The sequence below is a fragment of the Prinia subflava genome, chromosome 5, assembly GCF_021018805.1.
Source record: "Prinia subflava isolate CZ2003 ecotype Zambia chromosome 5, Cam_Psub_1.2, whole genome shotgun sequence".
Classification (NCBI taxonomy): Eukaryota; Metazoa; Chordata; class Aves; order Passeriformes; family Cisticolidae; genus Prinia; species Prinia subflava.
In genome coordinates this window covers 48,974,739-49,002,365 of record NC_086251.1, presented here as the reverse complement: position 1 = coordinate 49,002,365, position 27,627 = coordinate 48,974,739, and the positions used below count along the sequence as shown (strand labels likewise).

The following is a 27,627-nucleotide window of genomic DNA, read 5'->3' as shown; positions in this document are numbered from 1 at the left end:
GTTGTGTTACAATGGCAAGTCCCTGGCAGAGAGCAGATGGAAGGAGGAAGCTGGACGTCCAGTGACAGATCTTCCACTGAAAACACACTGCCTTCAGCACAACTTATAAGGGCAGTAGCTGGCCAGAAGCAGCATCGCGTTTATGGTCATCTTCTTTGTTAGGCACCAAGGCCAATTACCATCCAGTCATTGCGCAAACACATGTGATCATAGGAGAACCCCACTTGGTCCCCTGGTTTATCAAAAATGTAACTTGTTCACCTCTGGCTGAAGGTTTTGGTGGTGGCAAAACTTTAACCTACACCAGCTGTTTAATCCCAGACATTTCAAAGCACTTTAAAAATTATTTCGTAGTAACTTCTACTAGATCAATGAAGTGTTGCCAAGATACTGGAGTGAGACCAGTGGTCCAGCTAGGCAACATTCTGCCTCATGCAATTGACAGGAGGAGATGCTGCCTTGGGAGCCTACATAATCCAACCGCCGCCAGCTGTACTTTCTTCTTCCACCTTCTGGGTCCTGCACCAGCAAGGACTGAAGGGTCCCCAGTGAAAAAGCAGCACTCTGTGGCAGGAAGGTGACTTCTGATAGAAATGGCCACCCGCGTGTGGAAAGGTGGGATTCTATTACACAATCATGAGACTGCTCAGCGCTGCTCTCCATCCACATTGCCAAAAGGGATCACTTCTTTTCCGTACGGCTTGCCGTGCGATAGAACAACCCCATGCCCTCAGATCGCTCTCTCCATGACCAGCCCTGCCTCAGTGGCACACGGAGCGAAGGCCTCGGCCCCTTCCCAAGATGGCGGGCGCCGCCCTCACCGAGCGCCGCCGCGCGCCCGCCGCCCCCCGCCCCAGCGCGCGAGACCCGCCCGCCCGCGGGGCACGGCCGAGCGCTCGCGCCGCTGCGGCGGGGGAGGGGCGGGAGCGCGCACGCACGTGAGCGCCCGGAGGCGCTCCGGCGGCCGCTGTATCCCGCCCTCCCATTGGCCGCCCCGCGAACCTTTCACCTTTTACCCGGCCGCGGCCGCCAATCGCCTGCGTCCTCTCATAGCGTGGGGGATGCGGAGCGTGCGGATTGCGCAGGGCCGAATTCTCGGAGCGGGGTTGCGCCGCGGGCGCTGGGCGGCCCCCGTTGGTACGGGCGGGAGGGGCGGGGGCGGCGCTCCGTTTGCGTAGCGGCGGCCGTAGCGCAGGGGCAAGGGAGGGAGGGGGAGGCCGTCCCGGGCCCAGGTGAATGGAGGGACCTGACAGCTGCGGGGACTGAGGCGGCGGCGGCGGGGAAATGGCGGCGGCGGGAGCACAATGAGACGCGGCCTGTAGTAGGGGGAAGCGCCGGGCTGGGTCCGGTCCGAGCAGGTAGGAGAGATGGCGCGCCGGGAGCTGCATGGCGGCCGAGCGCGGGTGTGTCGCGCCCGCTGGCCGCAGCTGCCGCGGCCCCGGCGCCGCCGGCGGCGGGGTGGGATGGCGGCAGTCCGTCCCTCCCTCCCGGGGCCCGGGCAGCGCTGCCCCGCCTCCGCCCCAGCGGCCGCCCGCGCCGACGCCCGGGCCCCGGGATCGGCCTGCGCAGCTCCCCCGGCGCCGGCGGGGCCCGCACGGCTGGGCCGCGCTGCGGCCGCGCTCGGCTTTGTCTGTGAGCGGCGCCCCCCGGGCAGCCGCGCCGGAGCCTCCCGGGGGCTTGGGGCCCTCCCGCAGTGTCCGGGGAAAGCAGTAGCGGCTGGTAGAGGAGTTTAAACTCGGCAGGGCTGATGTTAAAGGCGATATAAGAATGTTTTGGTTCTCCTCTTTGCTTCCTTTCCATCCTTTTCCAGGGAAATGAAGGCAGCGTGGTTAAGGCAGATCTTGCTGTGTTAAATGTACGTTGAAAAATGAAAGGTTAAAAAGACCTGTTTTGTTGCCGTGTTAAATAATATAGAAATAGCTCGCATGAGTTGAAGGATGATACTGATACCTAACAAAAGAAAAAAAAAAAAAGTATTTTTGGTGTGCATTATGCGTAACCAGAATTTAGTGTTTAGTAGTAGTGACTCTCAAAGTGAATAGTGAATCTCAGTTAATTGCTAAAAGTCCGGAGGATGTTTGGCACTTCAGATCAGCTTTGAGTATTTTTGACATTAGGATTCTGGTTCTCAAGTTATGTGGTGGGGTCAAGTGGTGAAGGTGTGTAGACTGGAGGATTGTCTTCTGTTTTGTTTCCCTAAACGTAGTCTAAACAGTTAGCTTTGCAGACACTCAGTTTGCTCTGTTTTACTGTGTTTTATGTGTTTCTTTAAATAAGCCACTCTGGATGGTCTGTTGAAGTGCTGACTGCACGTCGATGATCCGTAGGTGGGGGTGGTGCTTGTTTTAGCAAGTTCATACAGACAATAACTGAAATTAATTTCATAACTACTGTCCTAAGTTCCTCTCTTAAGAGAGTCTTTCTTATTGTCTATCTCAACATTGTAGTCTTTGAGCTTTGAAGGTGCTGCTAGCAGATTTCAGCTGGAAGGTGCATTTTTTTTACATGTTTAATAATTGGATTGTTACTTTTTTAATCGGTAGGGTTGAAAAAAACATGTATACATTTATTCAGAAGTGTTGACCCTGAATTAGCTTCTGCTGTTCTTCAGAGCATCCTGATGATAGAGTTCTGTGAAAGTGACAGGTCAGTACTTGGCAGCCACAAAGTGATTAGTACAAGAACTAACAATTAATTGAGAAGGAAATGGCATCAATATGTCATTATGTAAACCTGATCTCAGTCCATATGTTTAATATTAAATGCAGTTTGGGTATTTTCTCTTTATCTCTCTTCTACCTTAGAAAGGTGGCGTTAGGCTAAGAGAAGTGTAGATTGAAAATTGACTGGGGCTTTTCACATGAAGAGGGGACATACTAGTGAGGGACAGCAAACATCACAAAAAGAGTCACGAAGAAAGTAGAAGTGGGAAGTGTTGATTGTTTGTTTCTCCGGTATTTGAAGGATTTCTGTATCCTATAGACTCAACACAAATGTGATACTCCTCTACACTGTGTGTAACTGAAAGACATGGTGCATAGGTCTGTTGGGAATGCCAGAAGTTTACGAGACAGTTGAAACAATTAATTTGTAGTGAAATTCATCCAAGACTATAAAAACAGGACTATCTTTTGGGTCTTGGCAAACAGCAAGGTGGCTGGTCCGTGGAAGGTACTTCTGCCTGCCCTGCAATTATACAGCTCCATATATGTCCTTCATTGGCTACTGGTGGGGGGAAGCCAACCAAGCTATTTTGTACGTTATGTTACACTGATGTTTTCCTAGAAGTTACACTTATTTCTTTTTCATACCTTGATTATCTATAGCATGCAAATGGGAGAAACTTGAAAGCTGCAGTTCAAAAACAAGTGTATTTTCATAGTTTTTGTAATGTAGTCCATAGACGTTTCTCCTTTCCAACCTCAAAAATGGGCAAAGTACCTTGCCTTTTTCAGCAAAGTGTATGGATTTGCTTCAGCACAGGTGCTCAGCATCTGAGTATCACTGCTAGACCCATGCTGGCTTTCAGTATGAACTGACTAAATGTGCATTGATCTGTAATGAATGCAAATTATTGGCAAAACCTAATGAAAACACATTTGGTGTATTTGGTGCAAATAAATGCATTCTTAAAAGAGCAAGGAGTTATTTAGTAAAATAGATAAAAGAGCTGAAATAGTTTAATGTCTCTTTAGATGGGCTCTAGAATATAAGTGAGAGCAAGAGTTCAGGAAGATTTTGAGAAGGATTCTAGGGCTTTAGGCACAATGAGCATTATATTAAATGTTAAGACTACAGACAGGATTTTGAGACATAGGTTAATATATTGATACCCAATTATTTTTTGCCTTTTTTCTTCTAAATATTCTCTATGTTCTTTACATATATGTTTGTAGCTCTGTAGCCTATTACTGTGTTTGTAGCTAGCATTTTACCTTCTCTATTAGAAAGACAAGAAAAATTCGCCAGCAGCTCTAAGCCTCGGGGGTCCAAAGTTATGTTCTCTGGGAACTGTGGTCAAAATGACTTCTCGAGACACATTTTCATGAACAAAGTTTAGTTATTCTAGGGAGAGTTTCAGAAAAGGGTAGAACCAGGGGGGAGTCACCTCATCACCTGTGTTTCTAGCTGGGGATTCTTGTCAGTTATGCTGATTTGCTGATCATAAAAATTGTACCGGCTTTGTGTTACGTATGCATCTTCGGTGCTTTTCATCCCACGTGTTGTGCACCACAAGGATCCTTGTAAAGGTAACCCCTTTTTATCACCTGTGTCTGGCTCCTGATTTTAGGGCCAGTGAGAAGGCGTCACTTCCAGGCAGCAGGTAGAACTTCCAAACATCCTGAGATGGGTTGTTCTGTTGTTCCATGATGCTCTCTGACCTTTTTCCCTCTCATGTAGCTAATACTAACTAGAGATTATAGGTAGTGTGGTAGGTTGTTGGCAGAACAGCAAGGTGGCTCCTGACTGACTGTTTAACCAACCATTGGCCATCTGTATGCTATCACCTTCATGTGTTCACGTATTTTCTTCAGACTGATAGCAGAAGTTTGGTTTTATTTATATTTTTAGGAAGTGCTACTTCTAAGGAAAGTTAAAAGTTTAATTACAGTGTTGTGTAGAATAGGAGCTTCTACAAAATGCATGCAGTGTGCTTTTAGAATGCTATATTCCTGAAGGCTAAGAATAGTTGGACTGGATCAGAAAGCATGATTTTGCATTACACCTTCCTGATATTTTTGTTTCATCCTTTAGCCTTTTTGTGAGTACCATATGTATTGTGATAAACCAGAAGAGAAGAAATTTGATCTATAGTAAAAACTAAAAGTTAATTTTTTAGCTGAAGTTACAGTCTTTGTTGACATTTCAAGTTTTGCTGTTTAAACTATGTTGACTGGGGGTATGGTGGCTTTAGGGACTGTTCTTAAAATAAACATTCTAGAAGACTTAATCTAGTGAATAAAGCAGTGCCCACTTAAATCTATGCCATGTTATTATATTAGGTAAACTCTTGGTTTTGATAGTTCTTTCATGCTTATCTAGTGACATAATTTTTCAAGTTTGCATTGGAGCAGTATATTTGGAATTCCCTTGTTATTTCTGCTCTGTATTGCAGACTGCATTAGTTAAATCAGTTTTCCATTATATTTGTTGCCTTCAAAATCATACAGTCAAGAAGCCGACAACTGAAACTTGTGTCAAGGAATTTACCTGCGTTGTTGCACAGCTGCAGGTGTTGAAAGGCTGTTCTCTGATGGGAAAGAGGAGGAGCAATATTTTCCACTTTATTAACACTCCTGGATCAAAGAGACTTCAGTACTGCTTCTTGTGGCCCTTCCTTTTAAGTGCAATACACTTGTCAGTCTGATGCATGTTTTGGTTGGCATGGGTGTTACTACTGAGTTCCTTCTTACCAAGACAAAAAGTCGGAAGTGTTCTCTCTTGATCTTTACTAATAGTAGTAGAAAATCTTGGTTTGCTGTGCTTTCTTCTCTTTGTCAATGACTCAGTACTTCTGTGATATAAGCTAGCATGATCAGTTTCTGCCCATGTTTTAAATATTCTGTTATTCTTCATGAAGGATTAATTGCTTTGGGTTCGTTGAATGAGTGTGAGAGATCTGAGAAGCAGCAAGGTGGCTACTGACTGGAAGGATTGGTTGCTGGAAACAGAGGTGGTCAGTTTAGAACTGTTTTAGCTGGCCTTGGATTTTTTTTTTTTGTTTTCAATATCAGTATCCTTGTGTTTTTTCATTTGTGCAGATGCACACACAAACATAAAAAATCCTGGTCCCAAATGCATGTTTGAACCAACCCCTTAAGTATAGAATTTAGGACTTTTTTTAATCTTTCATTTTTTAAAACTGAATTGGAGTTTTAGACCTGCCCACTACTGATCGCATAAATCTCATTTCCTTAGGAAGTGAGATAAATACATTTTGCTTTTTAAAGTTGTTTGACTCTATTGAGGTGATTTGGCTGTGCAAGCATGTCTGGGCTGGCTACCTTTGCAATTCATGTTTCTTTTTTGTTTGCAAAGTCTGCTTTGTTTCTGATCTAGACCAAGTTTCTTAAAGCTTTCTTTGAGCTGTTACTGGCCTTTTATGATCTTCTCGCTCAATTTTTTTTTTTTTGTTCAAACAGAAATGAAAAAGGTTTATCTATGTAAAGATGAGGTTGCCTTGTAGTTTGTAGTAAAAACTTCTAGAGGTGATCTGAATTCTAGGCAGCATTCAAACCATAGAAGACCTAACTTTTCTCACTGAGTTTTGGCAAGTTAACTCAGGTGTTTTTTTTCACCCCCTCTTTTGAGTTTAACTTTCCAATACGTAAATAAAAGACATTTTTCAGATGTTTATATTCTGCATACCTTAAAACTTTTAAATGTATTTGATCTGACTTATTAACTGGGGTTTTATGAATTCATAATATTAATTGACAGTATTTCTTCTTTATTCAGGATGTTAGTGTCTGAGATCAGTCTCAAGCAAGACTTTTAATTCCTCACTGAAGCTGTGTATATCTGAGCAGGTAAACTTGTGCTTTGCTATACCTTCATGGTCAATGGCTGCTAGTCTTTTATTTTTGGAAGAAGACATAAAATGAGAGTGCTTACAATACAAGCAAAAGCTAGGGCCAGTCAACTTCTTTAGTGACCCACAACCTTTGCCATCTTTCAACTCAAGTTAAATGCCCATATTGTCAAATGGCTGTGTAAAGTTATTAAGAAGGGATATGACCTCTGTTAAAATTTGTTTTGGGGAAAAAAATCAAATGCTTCTCCTCCCAGCTACTGAAAATAACTCTTCATGGTTCTTGCTGTTTAACATAGTGTTATCTCAATGACCTCCAAGTCTGTAGAAGCTAAATTACTAGTGGAGATAGATAATGGACATAAAAAATACCCTACTTCTTCAAACAGAGAAAACACAAATAAACACACATTTGAAACTGTTTCTGCTTTGTGTTTTTTGAGTCCCCAAGAAGATATGTGTTTTTGTCATTTGTTCTCCTTGCTGCTTATACTTTCTTATTTCTGTGACACAGAACTGGAGGAAAATTGGTATATGAATATTTTCTGCCAGTTTAATGAGCAGAGTCAGCATGAATGGCAGAGACTGTAAGGGGGAAGTGACAGAAGCATGACAGAAGAAAGAGTCATGGGATTATCTTTGTATCTTTTTCATTATTTCTACAGTTACTGTCAGCAAGGTCTCGTGGACTGCCTTACAATTTTTTACAACATGTAAAAAAAGTGTGCGGGGAAATTTTTTCCTTTCTTCATTGTTTCTGAAGAATATTGAACTCTTATCAGCATTGGCCTCAGGAGTTCACTGACACTAAAGAACAATAGCAAGCTGTAAGTGATAGGGTAACAGAAACGATCTGGATACTTTCAAAGATTATAACTCAGAAAATAAACATATATCCAGGTATTTCCAGAAATGTATGCCCAGTATATCCTGAGATTTATATACTGAATAGATCAGTTGATTTGTTTGCTGTGTGATCAATCTCAAAGGCTCTGAGGTAATGAAATCTTCTGCTACAGAAGCCTGGCTGTACCACCTACAGAGCGAGTTTGAGGCATGATGGGTGATAAAGCTCTGGAGGAGAAAGTGCGTAGGTTTTTGGAAAGTAATGCAGTTTTATCTTCAAGTATTTAATTGAAAAAAGGATTGGAAGAATGCCAACGGCATTTATGAGCTCTCTGGATCTTTGAAAGATGTATGATCAACTTCCAGGAAATGAGCAATTTTCCCTGTTGTATTCCTTGCACAGTTAATGCTTTTCTGTGTTGAATTTAAGAAATTAAACCTGCCTTGATTAATAGTAAGTTGTCTGGAGAATAGCCTTCTAATGACTAGGTTGCCTAAACTGAATACAGGATGAGTTTTTAGTGACAAAATTCATTATTTGTTAAAATTGTCTACTGACCAGTTATCTCAGCTGATGAGGGTCTGCAAGGAATTATTGGATGATTTTAGGGCATGTAATGACTGGCATAATGATGAAACAGGTTCTAATTTCTGGCAGGCATTGTGTGCCACTAATGCTACTGATGTATATGTTGCCAGCTATAAGGAATTTTTAAAACCTTTTATCTGTTTATTCCATTACTGCAGTCTGCTGCCTCTAGGTATTTCCTCTGGCACCATTTAAAAAATTTTGGACTACACAGGAAGGTGTTTTGGCTTTGGAATTTTTATTCATCTTAGTGTACACAGTTCAGCAGCAGTTGACAATAGAGAAGAGAAGCTAGTGCCTGATTTTAAATCACATGGTTAAAAGTAATTTAAAATCATGCCTGATTTTAAATCGCATGGTTAAAAACTTGTTGAATCCAATTTCCTTGGTTCTGTAATGAAGGCGTTCAAGTGGCTGTCCAAGTGGATGGCAACCTCCTCCTCATGCCAGCTCTAATACTCCTCTGATCTATATCAACTATTGAATTCAGCTTGTTAAGCCAGTAGAAAACTTGCCTATGTCAAAGAAAAAAAACAATATTACTTGGTTATATTGTTCTAAACTATTTTTCTCCCAGAGAGTCAGACACGTATCAAAGCTGTTAGAAAAGAGAAGGAGCAGTGACAGTGGGATTGCTTCAATGAGCACTAGGTTGTCATCAGATTGGATCTACAGTCTCATGAAAACTAATCTCAAGCTACTACTTCTCATTAATTAATTGAAATAATTGTACCATTTTTTTGTAACTGTACTTTCTCACTTACTCTTAATAGCTGGTGTTATAAACAGGTGTTTTTTATGACAATAGTTTTGTGTGTTTGTGTATAAAAATCAGCTGTGGTAAATCCAGGATTGCAACCAAAGTGAGGGAGAAATTATGCTAGGAGAATTAATAAACAATTGGATTTACCAACACTTCTTTAACAAGTACTGTTCTGAGAAATGAACAACTTTTTAATAAAAATAACCATAATCAGTGCAGTAATCAAGACGGAACACTTAGGCTAGCTATTAGCTTGGAAAATTCACATCTGAAATTGTGCCTAGTTTAAAACCTCATTTTTACTAAGTGGAAATTTGTAGTTATGACTCCATAATAAGGAATCTGTACAAGAAACTGCTTAAAATTCTAGGACTTGCTTTCCTTATTGTCTCAAATATAGTGATTATATGTTCCAAGACACTAATACAATTAGATACAAATCAGTGACTTAATAACTTCAAGTTATTAAATATTATTAAAAATTAGTGTTTTCTTTCCTCTATCCAGTTTTCCATTTGTGTGAAAGTGGTGGGGTGAGGTTTTTTTGGTAATGATATGTTCATGTTTTTAGGTATAATTTGATTAGCTTTAAATGCTCCTCAAAGCTTAGTGTTTCCATTTTAGTGAGGGAAGGGGAAATCATTGTCCTAATATAAAAAACCAAAGCCCCTAAAGCCAACCATCATTGTCCCCAAACAAAACCAATCAACTCTCTACTTTGTTTACCATCAACCTGGTAGAAATTTGTAATCACTCTTTTGAAATCAGGGCTTTAGGACTGTGCACTATTGAGAGCAGATTTTACTATACAATTATGTGGGAAGTTCGAAAGTAACAAGTTGGAGTAGTTGAGAGAGGTAGGAAGTCTTGAAAATCAGGAAAACTTTCTTCTTGTTTTTTTCTTTCCCCCCCAGCCTGAGTAAGACGTTTCTCCTCATCCCATATATTTGCCTTCAGAGTAGAACTAGGAGTGAGACTAGGCTGTACAAATTTTCTAAACTGTGATTTTGGTGTTGTTTTTTTTTTTTTTTTTTTCCCTGCATAGGCTAAACTCAATTTTATGGTAAAAATTGACCGCAGTTTTTGTTAAAAACATAATTGAATGGTGATACCATGCAACTGTGGTAGACATATCTTAGATGGATATACTGGATCTTAAAGCAAGAATGTCCAAAATGTAAACAATGTCCTTTTCAATGTTATGAGTTGAGCAGTTGAGTGTAGGCTAAACTTGTATCCTGTTGGATTTCAAAGGTAGGCAATGTTTACAAGTTTCAGTTTACTGGCATACTTTAGGAGTATTGTTAGAGTGTATGTGTAATTTTCATATGGAGTAGTAGCCAATGCTTAAGGCCAGGAGTGTTTTCAGTTAATACTATGATACTGTCAAGAGGGTTAGTTCAAAAGACAAAATTAGAAAACTTTAGATTAGTTAAAATTTTGCATTCTAATTAAGGGGTACATGATCACAGAGGTGCTACTCAAAAGAGTAAAATGTTTTTCCTGTTAGGTATCTGAGGAGTGTAGGCTGTTGGGTTGACATGCATTTTAGATGGCATTTCTGCCTAGGAAAAAGATTTTTTTTTTCTCCCCAGGTCCTGGTATTTGTTGTTAAGCATCATTGGAGCAAGCATTTCTGAAGTTTTGTGGTAAAGTGAATTAACAAAACTAATTAAGGAACAATTTATTCTGTGTGATTTCTTTCATTCTGTTATAGTCTGACTCAGATTACTTGGAAACAGTTGTGGAGGCAGCAGGTAGATGGAGGAGGGAGGAAGAGTGATGCTGTGGGTGTATAACCGTGCCATGCAAAACGAGCTGTAAGCTGTGATCAGGAAGCCTTGGTTTGTGTTGCTGTGAGTGAAAATGAAGGAGAAGTGATAAAATGAAAAGGATCTTTCCTGTGCTTTGTTTACATCAGAAATTCATTTCTTCCCTTATTGTTTCAGAAAAAATTGACTGTGCAACCAGCTACAGATATTTATGAGCATATTTGAGAAAGCTAAAGTGAAATACTGATCTGGTCAAATGATGGAATGTAAAACCCATCTGCAGGTGCCACGTGCTTAATCCTACTAAAAGAGGAGTAATAAGGTCACTCTTCTCAGTGACGGCTTGCTCATAAGGATTTAAGGCACTTTTCCTTTTCAATGTAGTTCATTGCTTTAGTTGAGTAGTCTCATTTTCTCTAACATCTGTGCAACAAGGTCAAGCTTAATAATTTTTAACTTAAAAATCACATCTTTAAAATTTCATTTCAAAACTTTTTTCTGTTACAAATCTTAGAGGCCTAGAGGGTTGGGTTTTTTTTTTTTGCTTCAGTGGTTTGGTTGGGTTTTTTCACCAGTTTTAGTATTTGAAGTAGCTTGAATTGCAAATTAGGAAATTATGAAAAAGGTAATTTCTTAAAATCATTAGCTAAAGAGAATTGAGAGACTTCCTGTTCAGGGTTGAGAAAGCTGCAGCTGAGGAAGAAGAGGGAGATCTCCATTGAAAGTAAGGCATGTAATCTGCTTAAGTCATTCTGGAAGTCATCAATTATCTGCCTCTTTAGGCATCTTAATACATCTGTGTATGCCTACTCAAATAAGCTGCTCATTAGCTGATGAAAGTAAATGATTAGTCAATGAAATTGAAAGTCAATTGTATTTATTTATTCTGAATAATTTAAACTTGTAATTACTATTATAAATGTAATATATGTTTGCATTAATTGAGTTATGAATTCTTTCCAAATACATCATAGTATGCAGGGGGAAAGTCGTTCTGCATAATTCAGTATAACAATAAGGTAAATGGTGTGATGACTGCAATGTTGACTGCTGTAATGCTCTTCTCCTAATTAGTCAGATGCCTGTGTTGTGAATCAGCCTAAATGATATCAGTATGGATGCACTTGTTTCTAAGGAAAACTATAAAAAAACAATGTAAGTTCCCAACTAATAGGGTAGTTTTGTAATAACCCTAGATGTAAGCTTTCCCAGTATAAATCTGGGACATGTACCACTATACATCAAAATTAGGGATGCTAATACCTCTGATTTAATTGAACTTGCTGTACTGGCATGTTAATGGTGGAGTAATTTACTTTAAAATGCTTGATTATTCCTTGTTGATAAAAGAAATTATTTGGTATCTAAAGACTTAGTAAAGTTTGGGGGGGTTGTTTTCTTCTTTTTTTAAAATCTGAGATATCTCTGCTTTTCCAAATCTTTGGTTGGGTTCATGTCTTTTTTGGTTTGCTTCTAGAAACTTGCTCCTTTAGTTCCCTCATAACTAGATCGAGTTCTTTGTTGCTTGCCTGCTCCCAGTGCTTCTTCTGATCCAGCCAGTCTGTGTTCATTACAGCTGCCTTTCACTTCTGTGCTGCTTCAGGGATGCCTTCAGAGAGTCTGGCTTTGATTGACCTCTGGAGAAACATAGTCTGACCTGCTGGAATTAGTAATTTGCAGGGTACAGTGAGAATAAATGAAGATAAGAAAGTACTCTTAATCCAGTACTCATCATTAAGTGAAAGAATTGATGCATGTGCAGAGTTGCCCAGACTGGAGGAGTGATACAGTGATAACTGTGAGAGATTGTATGTGAATTTGAGATTTGTCTCCCACATTCAGAATGGTGGAGGTGTTTTCTGTTGTTTATCTCATTCTTCTGTCCTTTCCAGGTCGTTCCTTGTCAGTCACCAGGAATGTACCTGCCAGGTCGTTAACTGTTTTCTTCTGGTAGGTCTTGATCTATCCAGAGTAGAAGCTGAGCTCAGCAGCAGCAGAAAGAGGAGGTGTAGTTCAGGTTCTGCCAATGCAGCTGCCACTCAGCATCACAGAATTTGGCTGTATTTTTTTCTGAAAATTGAGAACTATTGAATTAAGAAAACAGCTCAGAGTTGTTGATCGTCGTTGCTTGATGTTGGCTACTTAATGTTGCTGCAATCAAGCTACTATACTTGTGGTAATTAGATGATACCAGGCATAATAATTAGTGGTTTGGCAGCATCGATGCAAACCACAACTAATGTGGTAAGAACAGGATGGAATTCTTTCTTTTGCTTTGCATTTTCTGTATTTTGATAACCAGGATTTGTGGAGCTGGTAATCCTGAATAAAGCAAAATCTGCTGTGTTGTTTTTAGACGAGAGTCTCTACTCAAACTTGTATGTTTGTGTTCTACACTGAAAATGCAGTTCACAACTGAGTAAATTACAGGACTATCTATTTTAATATTATAGAAGAAAGGAACTCTTTTCCGATGATGGCTGTAGACTAGGTTCATGTACATATGTGTGTCTCTTTTAATGTAGTATTGTGTCAGTAATACAAACAGGGTCTGGAATTGAAACGAATATAGGAATATATTAATTCTGAGTTGTGCTTAGTAGAAGAGATAATTGACAGGTTTAGTACAATATTAACTTAGTTATATTGCTTCCAGTCCAACAGAGTGTTAGAAACCCTCAGTTGCACCAACAGGGATTTAACTCCTTTAACACATTATTTCTCAGGCTTGAGTAGTTTTAGGTAATAATACAAAAAATGGAATTGTTTAACAACAATTTCATTTCTCTTTCTTTCTGACTTGCCTCTATAATCATTAAATGAGTATTCAGTAAATGCTGTATCTAGTAAACCACAACTGCTTTAATGTCTGGAACAATTGTGTCATTTGCATATCTGGGAATGCATTTGCATAAATGCAGGAGTAGCTCTCTCCATTCTGAAAAATGAAAGGTAAAAAGTTACCTCCCCCTTCATGCCTCCTTGCCTTTTTTTTTTAATGATGGTTGTAGCAAAAGAGCTTTTTTCAGTTTTTGAAGCTTTTGTTACCATTCCATGAGGAGGAACAGCTTGGATTTTTTTTAAACCACATAGTTAAGAGGATATCCATAGATATCCATCACTATATATGTTATGAGAATATCTAATGTGGAAAATTGGACTACTGCTGCACTGGACTGTATTCTACATTTCTCATTAGGGAAAGATACCTATCAATATACATTCAGAGAACTCTCTCAAGGATACCTATTTTATCTCAATTTATTCTTTCTCATCTTGCATTTATTCTGCTCCTGTGGAAGATTGATGGATTAATCAGGAATGGGTCTGTTTTCTGATTTGGATCGCTGCACTGCAAGGCTTAGTGGTGCTTAGATGCAACAGGATTGGAGCTAAGGGACCTTTACGAACTGGTTACACCAACTCCTCTGTTAGCAGTGAAGTATGTTTGAGCTTGTTTCAGCTTTCATGGTTGATCATAATATGAAAAACTTTCAAAGAAGGGAAGAAAATATAAAGCTTCTCAGTCAATATTTACACGCCTATGACCCCACATATTGGAGAAAAGAATTGTCCACATTGCATTTTGTGGATCTTAAATATTTTTATTTTTCAAATTCAGTTGGCATCCCATATTTATTCCTAAACCTAAGAATTCCATTTAATGCATCTGTTACAGAAGAAGCTTTAATTGAAGATGAAAACCTTTAGAGTTACTTAGCACAAGAGGAAGTCCTCAAATCCTCAAGTGCAAATCATTCCAGTTTTTCCTACCGATAGTTCAGGACTGACAGTACACAGAACAAGCATGTCTCATCTCGTAGGTATTTTTACCACTTTACATTAGATAAGGACTTAAGCTTTTCTGGCACAACCTTTTTGCCAAGTACATTGTTGAGTATTTTTGATTCAGTTTCTGTATTGTGTCAGTTCTGAAAGATCAACAGTGCCACAGATAACCTGTAAGTGATATGAAGCTACATGAGGCTTGAAGCATTATACTGGTAAAATGTGGTATTTATGGCTTCTCACCCCTTTTGAACTCCAGAGAGTGTGCAGCAAATGTTTGCTTTATTGGACAATATTGAAAAATAAAAATTGCATTAAAAGATAAAAGTTGTTGATTGATGGGAACTGCTGAAGTGTTATATTAGTTTAACTGTAAGGTATATGAAGGAATGCTCATATTCTAGTCTAAGTGCTTGTATTTATGTAGAAGGAAATAACTATATCTTCTTCACTTTAGAATTAAAAGTCAGATCATTTTACATGATGCACATTTATTCTGCTCATTTATTGTGTGAGCGTCCTTGCAACACTGTTGGTTTTGCCACAGAGCGTTTTCACAAAATTGTAGAATTCCATATGAATTCTGCATCAAGTGTCACATCTACACATTTTGTTAAACACCTCCAGGGGTGTTGACTCAACCTGGGTAACATCTTCATCTTTGCATATTCTTACGTGTTCCAAAAAAAACCCAAAGACAAACCCAAAAAGCAAACAAAAAAACCAAACCAAAAAATAACCCATTGGGCCTATGGAAATGTCTTGGAAGTTATTCACATATTTTCCTTCAATAAAATAATCAAGAATGTTTTTTGTTAGTTGCAGGGTTTTTTTTCTCTCCGTTGGTGAATTCTGTGGCCACTGAGGAGCTTTGAATGCCCTCTGAATTTGGGAGGAAAAAAGTTTATTTGTACTACATATTTTTATGAATTTGATGCTGACTTCATCCCAGTTTCACATAAAAGAAAATTCCAGTAGTGTGCCCACAAGTTTGTTGCAGAGAAAGGCCATGTGAAGACAAGTGTAATTGATAAGAAGTCTTTCTTTTTTAGGGTGAAATTAAAAGCAACAAAGCATAAAATGTGGACTAAATAATGTGCTAACCAGCATATAAAACACATTTTAAGGTTGCACTAGGAGGAGTTGGTTTGATTCACCATTGATCATGAATACTTTTGTTTAGTTTGTGTGTTGGTGTGGTTTTTTTGGGGGTTTTTTTGGTTTTTTTTTAACTAAGGCTAGAATTTGAACACTGATTATTGGGTGGTACATAAATTGATATGGCTGACTGCAGTAAATTTGAACTCTCATTTTAGAATTGGTAGAAGTTTTAGAGCTTGATTTACAGTCCAAATGTCTGCTGGCCTTGCATCATTACTGACTTAAAAGAAAGCCATTTGTAATGTAGGGAATTTTGTAATTTTGGATGTTACAGCACAATGATAACAGTGAACTGTTGAATACCCATGTTTTGAGGAGCTTGACTTTGAGCCGCATGCAGAGAAAGGGTTTATATTTATGCAAATAATGGGATTGAAGTCTCCACATGGGGTTATATTCAGGGGGCAGCTGCTGCTTTTACTTATCCAAAGCAGGAATAATTAAGGCTTTGGAACTGTACTTGCCTCACAGCTTGCCCCCAAATTGGGGAAGAAAGAAATCCCTGCTCTAATGTCTGCTTAATTGCCTTCCTGTAGAAAGACATAAGTGCCTGGAAAGCTTGAACATAACCTTTAAATTAACTAAATCATCACAAGTAAATAATTTGGTACCCAAATAAACGACCAAATGATAAATAAATTCACAGAATGGTCAGTTATCCCTGCTTGTGATACTGATATTATAGTTACACATAAATTAGAATCTACACATTGCGCTGCAATTTTTCTGTGCAGCAAAAACCCCTCAAATACATTGCATAATTTAATTCATATTGCTGTTAAAACTAATAAATGTGTTTCAGAGTGTTGAGATTTCTTTTTTTTTATTTAGAGAGGTGTGTGTAAATTTTTTTTTCCTGACTTCCATGAAGGTTTAGGTCCTTGGATGTCAAAGAGATTTCAAATTAATCTGAGGCAGTAGGAAGTTTGTACTATGGTTTCTGACTTAACTTTATTGTTTGTACCATAATAAAGCAAAGAAAAATAGTTGAAATATGAAGTTGCTGGACTAACAAAAGGAAGAAAAGGATAAGTCCTATTCTGTAGGCAGCGCTTCCCCCCTGCCCTCAGCATCTGTGACCAGCTGTGATGGTAGAGGCAGTATGCCAGCTCGGGTATTCTTTTTCTTCCCAATCATAAATGCAGTTTTTACCTTACCCCCTAAAGATCATGCAGGACTTTGTTCATGCTGGAATTCAGTTGTAGTTGCATAAAGATTATTCACTAAATAAATCACGTGATTTTAAGACTCCAGTTGCATAGAACTTATTACAACTTCATTTTCAAGTTTTTAACAGTTCGAATTATTGCTCTAGGGACTAGTTGTTTAATCTTAAATTGTCAAAGACATTTAAGAGCAAGAACATTGATAATCTTTCAGATTCAGCCTTTTGCTTATAGTGTGACAGCAGGTGTTACACTGTAAATTTCTATTATCCTTTTTCTGACTATGCTTTTTTATTAGCAAGTTAGGTATCATATGAATGTGATTATTTTCAAGGACTGAATTACTAACCCATGAAACAAAAATAAAACCTGTTGATATAGTCTGTGTTCTCTGATATATTTGGATACTTGGTTTTTGCATTAGTGGTATTTCAGTAGCAAATAGCCAAGATACCTGAAGATCTTGGCTGAGATTTGCAGCAGTAACTTGTGGTTGCTTGCAGATTTCTAGAGTGCTGGAGATTTGCAGAAGTGCCTGCCGTGTCACTTCTTGGATGCTTCTCTTGATGTCTTTATAGGAACTGTTGGGGGTTTTTATGTTAGTGCTTTGAGTATTGCGTTTGTGGTGTGTTTTGAAGTTAGACACTCTTGAGTGATTATTTTAGAACTCTTGCCTTCTGTCTGTTGATAAAATAGGTGAATGTTGAACCCTTAGAAGAAAAGGTGACATTTTAAAAAAAGGCAAGCCTTGCCGTTGATAGAAGACATTGCCATTCCTAAAAATTAGGTTTCTAAAATGTCACTAATTTTTCCTTTTTGTCTCTTTTGCTTGTTTTTAACAAGACCCTGAGAAACTATAAAACAAAATGAAACATTTCTTTCTTTCTTTATTTATTTGTGATGTGGTAAATCCAATTCGCCGGCTGTGGCAGCAGCACGGGGCCGTTCAGCGCTGGCAGCGCGGCGGTGCCGCTGGCCCTGGGCCGTGGCAGCGGCAGGTGCCCCTGGCCGGCCCGGGAAGGATCGCACCCGCCTTTGTCTGAGTGGGTGCTCCAGCGCCATTTAGATGCTAATGTGAGATACGCTGCTGTTTTGTGCTAGACCTTGACTGCATCTCAGGAATGTGGCCTGTCTGGTTTGAGGTTGGCATTCAAAGGGCCTACTGTAATTCCTGCCGGCCGATCGATTGATTAAAGCCGCGGTTTTCTGGCTTCGGTGTGCCGAAGGAAGCGGCTAAGCTGGTGCAGAATTAGAATTACACACTTTTTTGGTTCTCCAGATCTTACCTACTGGTCTCTGTGCTTTGTGTTTGCCATCTGCGATTTGGCAGTAAAGTAAATTTGCTCTGTTAAGCCACACACACGGCATTAGTTTTACTAACAAGGCTTGAACCTTTCTTTCTGTTCGTGTTTGCTTTTTGCTGGGGTATCCAAATGCTGCATTGTTCCCTTCTGCTTTTCTTGCAAATATAGAGAGCAGAGTATATTTCTGTATTTTCACCGTGGATGTGGCAGTTTTCTGTTGTTACTTATTTTGGTTCAATGCAGTGTATATTCTGGTTCATATTCAGAGGCAGTGAGTAAATGAATAACCTAGACATAACAAGAACATGCTATAATAAATGTAAGTTCTACTTACTACATCTTAGAAGCAATTTTCTGTATTTTGTGCTGAAAATAAAGGATGTATTTACATATGCGGCAAACACAAATTTAAAATGTAGACCAGGGAATAAATTTTTTTATCAATCTGTTTTGTACATGACTGCAGTATCCACAGATTTTCTGTGCTGCATTCCTTTTGTATTTTTGTAAAATAAAATAATAACTGTTTACTTCATTTTCTGGAAAAACATATTCTTTCAGATCTGTCTCTTAAATGTGTTAAATAATAATTTTCTTCTGGATTTCCCTATATTAGGCGAAACATGCATGGAGCACAGGGGAGAAAAGCTGTGAATCTAGTGGGCCTTAGCTAGCAATTACTTTAGCAGATAAAACAAAACATGCAAATATCTCCTGAGCACTTAAGGCTGATCTTTCAGACACTGATTGTCTGCATCCCTAGCCAAAAAGGGGCATATGATAATTAGATTTTGAAGGACCATGTGCTCTTGCTACAGAGCTTAATATTAAAATGCAAGAAAGCAGACTACCACATGGCACAGTTGATTTTAATGGCAGTTCATGGTAAAATGCTCTCTCTTTATGTTGCCTTTTAGGTTACATAGGGTGAAACAAAATTACAGGCTTGGAGACTCTGGAAAAGCTCAGCATCAGCGGTTGAGGTAAAAATGAACATACTGAACTAATCTTGGGAGTGTCCTCTTTGTTAACGTTATGGAATTGGTTGGAGGAGAAACTTTCATCAACATTCATTTTGTATTTAAGTTTTCAGTATTGATTTAAAAAAATTGGACTGCTCAATGTCTCTTTTTAGGTCTGGCTTTAGAACTCACACTTTTAAGCATATATATGGTGCAAATTTTTTATTTTATAGCTTTAAGAACACTCTAGATCTGCTAAATATGGTATTTTTGCTTTAGGTTGTAGTTTTATATATATAATATTTTCAATATAAATATATAATACATATATTTGGCTAATATGTCTAGAAATTCACTGTTACGAATTTCTGTCTTTCTGAATTTTACTTTTATGGTTAAATCATCATCTTAAGTGCGCAGCATTTTTTCTTCTACTAAAAAGACTGGTGTACTTCCAGAGAAATGGTTGTTACTTTTTCATTAATTGTCTATTGCTTGCAGTTTCAAATTGAAATAATTAACAGAAGTTTGAATTCTGATTTTTTTTTTAATGTCTAACTCAAAGTGAAAATACATGTGCATGGAAAAAGCAGTACAGTTATACAAACCATCGTAAAATTATATCAACACTCCATTATTGTATTTCTCACATGAGCCATTAATTAATAATAGTAACCTTGAAATAGGACTAGGGAAGTATATGTACATTTAAACTAAATTATCTTTTAAATCACTCTTAAATTTTAGTTTCTGATAGTAAACTAAAATAATTCATGTTCAGAGTGAACCTAAATAGTTCAATTCTGTCAGCAAGTTGTAATGTAGGCTCAACACATATAAATGTTTATAAGCAACTGAATTCCCACAGTTAATCTTGCCATTGTAGTTCCTTTTCAAATAATTTTTATCATTCATAGGTTTTTGTTCTGTTTTTTTAAGAGTCAGAGCTTGCAAATTATGTGATTAATCTACAAGCTGATATCATGATGTCAAAATGCAGTTCGGGAAGCATAAACACAGAGACTGCGGAAATTAAAACGGTAAGGCTGCTTTGTAGTGTGGAACAAGCAGGTTTTGATGTATCACTGCGCTGTGTTCTCCTGTTTTATATTTAAAGATGCATCAGGACCATAGGGTAAAGTAACTTCCATGTGTGAGTTTATAGAAATTGACTGAATTTCTTTGGAAAGAAAAATGAAAGTAACTACTTCATTTTATTCAGAGAAGTTTAGATGTTTGTCATGGAACACTTGCCCTGATACTTCTTATGAAGCTGAATAAGATTAAAAGTCTATTCAGTTTTTTAAAAGTGTGTATGTGTGTGTTTTTGTTGTGGATTTTATATAAATGGGGTTGTGTTGTTGGAATATGATCCATTTAAAAAAAAAGAGAGAGTTGACACAAGGGGTTAGAATTGAAATTGAATTCATGTGTTGTTCCAGATAGGCTATACAAAGTAAATGGTAAGGAAAAGAAATGACAGGTAAATTAAGGTCTTAGTTTTAATAGTTTTAATATTTCAGTTTGAAATATGAGTTCAGCAAAAATAGGGAAAGGCTATCTGATTAAAATTACATAGCAGAAGAATGAGCTTTGATAACATAGGGAAGACAGAAATGTATTTAGTTCCACTGATGCTCACCTTGCCTCGCATCTTAGATCCATATACTTCATGCTTTATCTTTTGTCATCTGTGTTGGGGAGGTGAAAGGAGTTTGCATAGCACCAATTCTACACTGCTGGTCAAGCAGCTGCGTAGTTAGGATTTTTGCACAGGCTTTGTACACCATTTTAAAGAATGAAAGTTTGTTCCAGAATCTGGCTGCACGTCTCTATTCTTCAGGGGAGAAACATCCCCTTTCTGAATGTTTATTCTGAATGCCTCATGCACTGGTATCACTAGATATGCACTACAAAACTGATTCTTGTTTTTACATTGTATTGCTTTACTTGTAATGCCCTACAGCCTGTGTGTGTTTTGCTGATAAATAGTGGCATAATCCATTTGCATTTGACTGCTCAGTGTGCAGCAGCACAACTCCAGTGTGAGTGATGACTTGCTGGCTCTGTTGTTGGTCAGGGTGGACTGATGGCAACACAGTGTTTGTTATGCTTTTACCCCACATCCAGGTTTGGTCATACCAAACACTACATGAAGGACTTACTCTGAGTCTGCTAAGTGTCACATTGTGATCCATCTCTCTAATACAAACAGATTTTTAGGAGGAATTTGCCAGGAATTTCACCTGTTAACTGTTGTACTGCTTGTAGAAGTGCTTCAGAATCAGCTCATCCAAATGTAGAGCCTCAATTAAACTTCTGTTTTAATAAACTTTTCGTGGACAACAGAAAGCAGCCATCGTTGTGCTGGTATGCCCTGGTAGGCTATTAAAGATCAATGTTAGACTGGTTCTGTATCAGAAAATTAGAAAAAGTAGAATTCTTATAGTTCCAAATGAATATTCTGATGGTGCTGGGGAAACCAGGGAAGATGGTCCTTAAAGGAATGCTTGTATGTGAGCTTTGTAAGTATCTACACATTCCCTTCTCGGAAAGGAACACATCTGAAATGCATTCTTTTATTTTCATTTAAGAATATTGTTAGATAGACCAAATGTAAAAGTTGCTGTTAGGAAACGCATGGGATAAAGATCTTTGAAGGATGAGAGAGAAAGAATGTCTTGTAAGATGTGTTCCGTTTTAAAGAGAGCACAATAGAAAAGAGATTTCTGATTCATCTTACTGAGTAGTATTGACAATTGTTTGATTGTTTGATGTTTGAGTTTTGAACTTTTTTTTCCAGATAGAACTTAGAGGTGTTTGGTTTGGGATTTTTAAGTTCTCTTAAGAGGAGAGTTTAAGTTGCAGGAATAATACTAACAAAATACACTTCTTTTTCTGGAAGGAGTAGTGTATTCTTCTGGGCTGTCACTGAAAAAAATCAAATGCTTTTAAAAAGTACACTTCTTTTAAAAGAAAGCTTAGAAGCCAGACAGCATAGAAATATTGCAAGTTCACCTAAATTGAGGCAAAACCAGTTCTTGCCTCTGAATGCTTACAGTGTAATTTGGTATGGAACATTCTCATTGACATTTTACATTTTGTATGTTAGCATTTACATTAATTTTCTACTCTATATTTCATATTTGTAATATTCTACATTTTTATTTGGTCCTTCTTTACTCAAGTAAGAATTTTCTGTGTTAGATCATTCAGCAAGTTAATGTTTCATGTAGCACTTGAAGATAGAAATTGCTGTAAAGAAACTGCATTCAGACTCTTCAAGTGCTCATGTAAGAGAATATTTAAGCAGCAAGGTTCTATTCATATTTTTTATAAATCGTGGTTTATTTCCTTTAGAGTAAGTGGATTATTTTTACCTCTTGAGGCTAACTTGTTTTGGCTGATGTTAGGAGTGTTTTTAGAGAATAAATTAGACATTCCTGGACAAAGATGAAATGCTAAAGCATCAGACATAATGTTTGTATTACAAGCATTGTATTAGGTACAAATTGACAAATCAGTAAAAAAAACAAATACATGTAAATGGCATTAAGAAATTTTTGTTGTTAATAGAAGATTATTTACTTTTGCATTAACTTGTGAAAACAGCACAAACTATGTTCATGAATGGTGGTAAAAACTTGAAAGTTGCATGCCTAGGACAGTACTCTCTTCTCTGTGTACCTCAGTGCCACTCCATAAATGTTTTAAACTGTCCTCCAAGCAGACTAGATCCAGGATGTCTCATTCCAGGGGAAGCCTCTGGTCGATTTGGCTTGTATTCCTTAGTGCAGGGAACACCGAATTTTTTGTGTGCCAGGGGATGGCTTCAAACTGGATATAGTCATGTGTCTGAAAAACCTGTACCACTGTTCCAGATTTATTGCAGACTGGAAAAAAATTTTATTGCTAGTTGTTGACTTCATTTCCAACATTGTATCTTGTTCTGAATAACAGTTCTTTAAATGATGGAATAAGGGTTAATTTTAGCTCTGCAGTTCACTATCTGTTCACATCAATGTGCATTAAAATAAGGACACTAGGTTGTGAATTCTGCTCTTAAAACTCTCAAAATTGATGGCCATGAACTTTCAATATTAATTGAGTAGAACAAATAAGCTTGAGCACTGTGCTGCCGTATAGAGCTTCCATAACTAGTCCAGAGTCACAAGAAGTATGATTTGTTTCAGATGTTTCTCGCTCCAGATTCAGCTTCAGCTACTTCTTACAGTTTCTTTTTCTGTCAGATTTCAAAATAATGCAGTGGACAAAAACAGAACATCTTGGCAAGTATCTTTATTACCCAACAGTCACTGAGCAGGCCTAGTTTGGCTTTTTGTTTTGCTTCACTGTTAGCTAGTTTCAGTTAGCTCATGTTCAGTTTTCTGTCCACAGATTCTGAACATATGTGCTTACATCTCAAATGTTTTCAATTTAAAATCTTTTCTTCAAGTAGATGTGTTCTTTCCCTTTTTATTTCTAGATGATCTGGCACTGCTTTTCTTTTCTTGAAGAACTTGATATTTTTCCTTGCTATTGAAACAGAGACTCTAGAATGATACAATTACTGCATTATTCTGGCTTACTCCCATAATAATGTTGACTTGATCTTGTCAGATCTTATATACTTCCAGTACAAATGATAGAAATGAGAGCCAGGACTAGGACCTTAGTATAGCAGGAGGATAACTTTTTATCTGACTTACCTTAAATTCCCTCCCCCACATCTTTCAAATGTGCTGTCTTATGCGAGCTCAACCCAGGTATGATTGCAGTGGCACACAATGCTGTTTTGGTCGTGGGTACTTTTCAAATTACAAATGTGCATATGCTTCTTCCTTCACACTTCAAAGGGGGTTTTTTTGAGAATGCTTTTTGGTCCCAGTGACATTGTATTTAAGAGCAGGTCTTCCATGAGGGTGCACAGAAACCAAAGCTAAGTAGTAAAAGTAGTTCAAAGTAAATCTTGTTTCACAGTATTTCCAGATCAAGCTGGAACCATATGTAAGCATAAATCCTCTTGCTTCTTACACAGCAGGGTTAGCTAAACTGATATCACTGTTACTAGGTGTGTAGCAAAAGAGGTGAACTATTTGTAATATTGAATCCTTTACTTTTTTTTATTAGCAGCCTTTTGAAATAAGGTTGGTTTTATCTTAATTCCCTCCTGGTGATGTGATATAGCTATTTTATATGTTCCCAAAGTTGTCTTTATGATTTGACAAAAAACCACAAAATAGATGGAACAGTAAATAAAGAGGAGGTGCTGCTCATTTAAAGTGATTCATGAAACTGAAGTGGCTGGGCTTATGTACAGCAATGATGGAGGAATCAGCTTCAGCCTTTACTATGGAAAGTGTTTGGGCTTTTTTTCCCCAGTCTGTTCTAGCAATTATTATGACAGTGAGGTCTCATTTTAAACAAAGCAAACATTAGTAGTTTTTTGAAACCAGGGTCCCTATATGGAAGCTGGAACAGAGCAACTCACGATACGACCAATATAGTTACAACATACGTTCTCCTCCTTTATTCCCAAAATGGCTGGTTTTATACAGTGCAAAATAATTTACGGTTACGGGTGCATTCTTATTGGCATTCAACGTGAACAAGTATGTAAACTATCTCAGTTTAGGCAGCTACTGTGTCTTCACTCTAATTGTCCTGTACAGTCTATGCACACACCTTAAGTTAATTTCTAACTGTGCCACAAGTTGAATCTACTTCTACATGGGCCCAAATCTGAGGCCTAGCAGGCCCAAACCTAAGGCCCAGTTTGGGATAGCTCAAGTTTCATTCCACAACAAGTCCTGCTGCTGCTACAGTTTTTCACCAATTGCTCTGTGTAAGTAGAGAAGCTTTATTGAGACTGTTTCAGTGAAATACTGTAGTCATGCAAAAGACCTTTGTGCTCTTCAAACACTACAGGGGCTTTGATCTGTATGATCTTTAAGGTCTGTTCCAACCCACACCATTCTATGATTCTAAGGATTTTTAGTCTGTGTTACCAACTAGTGCTTCCACTGACTGGAATACAAAAAGAAAAGCTAGATATATTAAAGGAGAGCTTCATTTATGAGCTTGGGGAGGGGGGTGTTGGAGGTGACACCTTTCCCTGCTTTTTCTCCCTTCTTCCCTGTTCTCCTGCACCTAAGCTGTCAGTTCATACAAAAGCTTCACAAAGGTTAGCAGTGCTCAAAGTTTTCTGATGCTTTCTGCTGGTGTCTGGGGAAGATTGTGTGTCATGCTGCTGTCTTTGCCATGTGACTGACTTAATCTGTCAGTCACATACTGATAAACATCAAGTACATTTGATGTGGGAATGCTCAGCAGATCAGAATGTCAAGGATGATCAGATTGCTACATGCGGCTGTGTAACACCTAAACCATTCTGTGATGACTGTGTCTTTCCAGCCAGCTGACTCCTGTGACCCAAAGCTTTGGAGTCCCAGTGAAGGAACAGCCACTAGTTCCAAGGAGGGAATGAACCAAAACATCTTTAGTTGTGCCAGATTAGAATGCTCTATAAAATTATTATAGTTGCATTATTAGAACCTGTATGTGCTTGTATGCATTCTTTGAAATGTATAGAAACAATTTTAACAATCCTTTTTTTGTATTACAGCTGAAATGAATAATGACACAGTACTGATTTTGTGATTTGTGTAGACTGTGTTGTCCTTTATTTACAGCTAAATAAAGCAGTATTGATCCATTTTATCTGCTTAGGTAATCTGAAATACTTGGGCTCAAATGGTAACTTACGTTACAGGAGTGAAAAGTAAATGAGAAGGTTGTCATGAGTTTGGAGATTGTCCTGAAGCAACTGGAAAAACATAAAGTGTCAAGCATGTTCTTCACTATGTCCTGTAAAAATGCACATTCATTCCTTTTGAGTTTAGGATTTTAAGGCATCTTTTCTTTCTGGAATCTTCTCACTATGACAGTTTTTGTGATACTCAAATAAAAATATCAGACATTATTCCAGCGGTATCAACACGCTTTTTATATTAAAGAGGAACATTTTTGATGGAGGGGGAAGTACATTTATTGCTGATCCTAAACTCACAAAGTTACATTTGTCCTTCTTCACTAAGAAGCATGTACTACTGAATGTTTGTCTGCAAAAGATAAATATGTTTTTACAATGGAACTGCATGTATAATGTTACTTCAGTTTAACCACATTGTCCTTCAGGGCTTCCCCTGCCACTTTGAAGGGAATTGAGACAAAACTTTATCTGACCACTGATGGTAAAGTGAAATTACTTCTGAGAGTGATCATGTAGTTCAATATATTGCATTCTCTATTTTACAATATATGCCTGAGATGGAATGTGAGATAATTGGTTTAACATCTTTTTTCAGAGCTTCCTATAATTATTTAATACTAGTTTAATATCAGTGTCTAGACATGGTCCAGATTATAATATTTAATTTTAAAATATTAGCCAATAACAGAGCAACAGTGCTATTAATTGTTGGACACTATGGAACAAGTCTAAATGAATACTTCTCTTAATTACAGAATCACATAATTAGTAGGGTTGGAAGGGACCTCTGGAAATCTAGTCTGCTCCATTTTTGATGATTTAATTGTACTGCCTTTTTTTTTTTTACTCTCTTTCTTCAGTTATTTCTGATAACTATTACTGGTTCTCTCTTAGACAGTGCATTATACTTTTCTCATTTTTTTTAATTCCTTACTGCACATTTGCAAGACTTAAGCAAGTTTCCTGTTGTATAGAAAAGCAAGAACATTTCAGTGGAATAAAATGATAATTAGCTTTTCCTCATGTCTTTTTAATGAATTATTCAATATGAATGCATGAACAGTTTTATGCATTTCTCAACCTATATTGATGCTAAAATTAACATAGAGCTTGTAGGAACTTTGAGGAAACTAACTTGAAAATATTGGGTTTTGAATAGGGTATGTATGCAGTTTTAAGAATGAGAATTCAAAATTTCTTACATTTCATGTAGTATGTTTTTCTATACTTCAGCAATATTTTTCTATGTCGTCAGGCCATAATCGCTTTCCTGGGCTAAAGGTTTTTATGTTCTGGGGTTTCTCTGTTTATATTAGTTGGTAGGGGTTTTTTGTTTAGTTTAGTTGATTTTAACCTTGATCATTCCTGACGAATAACAAATGTTTTTAACACACACACACACACACCCACACACACCCCCTGCTGATGAGGACTTCATAGGCTCAGTAGGAAAGTGTTCTCCAGTGCTGAGTTGTCATGATGTTCTGAATGCTTTGTTTGTTTGTGAATTACAGTGTCTTTATGGATGTTGGTAGTTAACCTGGTAAGGATTCCATTCTCTATTAGTCCTTACCAGAGTTATCAGCTACTATGTGTAATGCTTCTGCCACTTCTCAAAAAGATAATCGTATCAGAATCTGATGATTTGAAAATACTGACATTCTTGTGTAGTTTCTGTTCTTTTCCTAGTGATTAGAATAAAATTCCTGTTTGCATGTATTTAAAGCTTTAATTGATCTAAGGCCTTTTTGGTTGGAAAGAAAAATGGAAAATCTTATATTTGTGCCTGTACTGTAAAATTCAGTGTTTTTCTTTCCTGAAGTAAAACTAAGACAGCTTTACTTTTTAAAGTTTAAATTTAAAATGAGATTCTGGCAGAGCATAAATGGAACTTCATATTAAAATGTATGTGTGTGAATCCAAATGCCTGGAAGAATTGTCCTGTAAAGTACATCTCCTTTTGAATTTCTG

At 37.9% G+C, this 27,627-nt stretch overlaps 1 protein-coding gene across 6 annotated transcripts in view; it reads left to right on the top strand.

Annotated features, from left to right (window-relative positions):
* Positions 1 to 1,044: 1,044 nt before the first annotated feature.
* The window catches only part of DICER1 (dicer 1, ribonuclease III), a 66,859-nt gene continuing 40,276 nt past the window's right edge, over positions 1,045 to 27,627 (top strand). For 2 of the 6 annotated variants that reach the window (XM_063399288.1, XM_063399294.1), the window contains exons 1-3: positions 1,220 to 1,358; positions 18,840 to 18,905; positions 19,824 to 19,924. The gene's annotated coding sequence lies outside the window, so the exon portion shown is untranslated. Of the gene's footprint in view, positions 1,138 to 1,219; positions 1,359 to 6,459; positions 6,531 to 18,839; positions 18,906 to 19,823; positions 19,925 to 27,627 lie in introns of those variants that run through there. The other 4 variants (XM_063399292.1, XM_063399291.1, XM_063399289.1 and 1 more) reach the window with 4 other exon arrangements.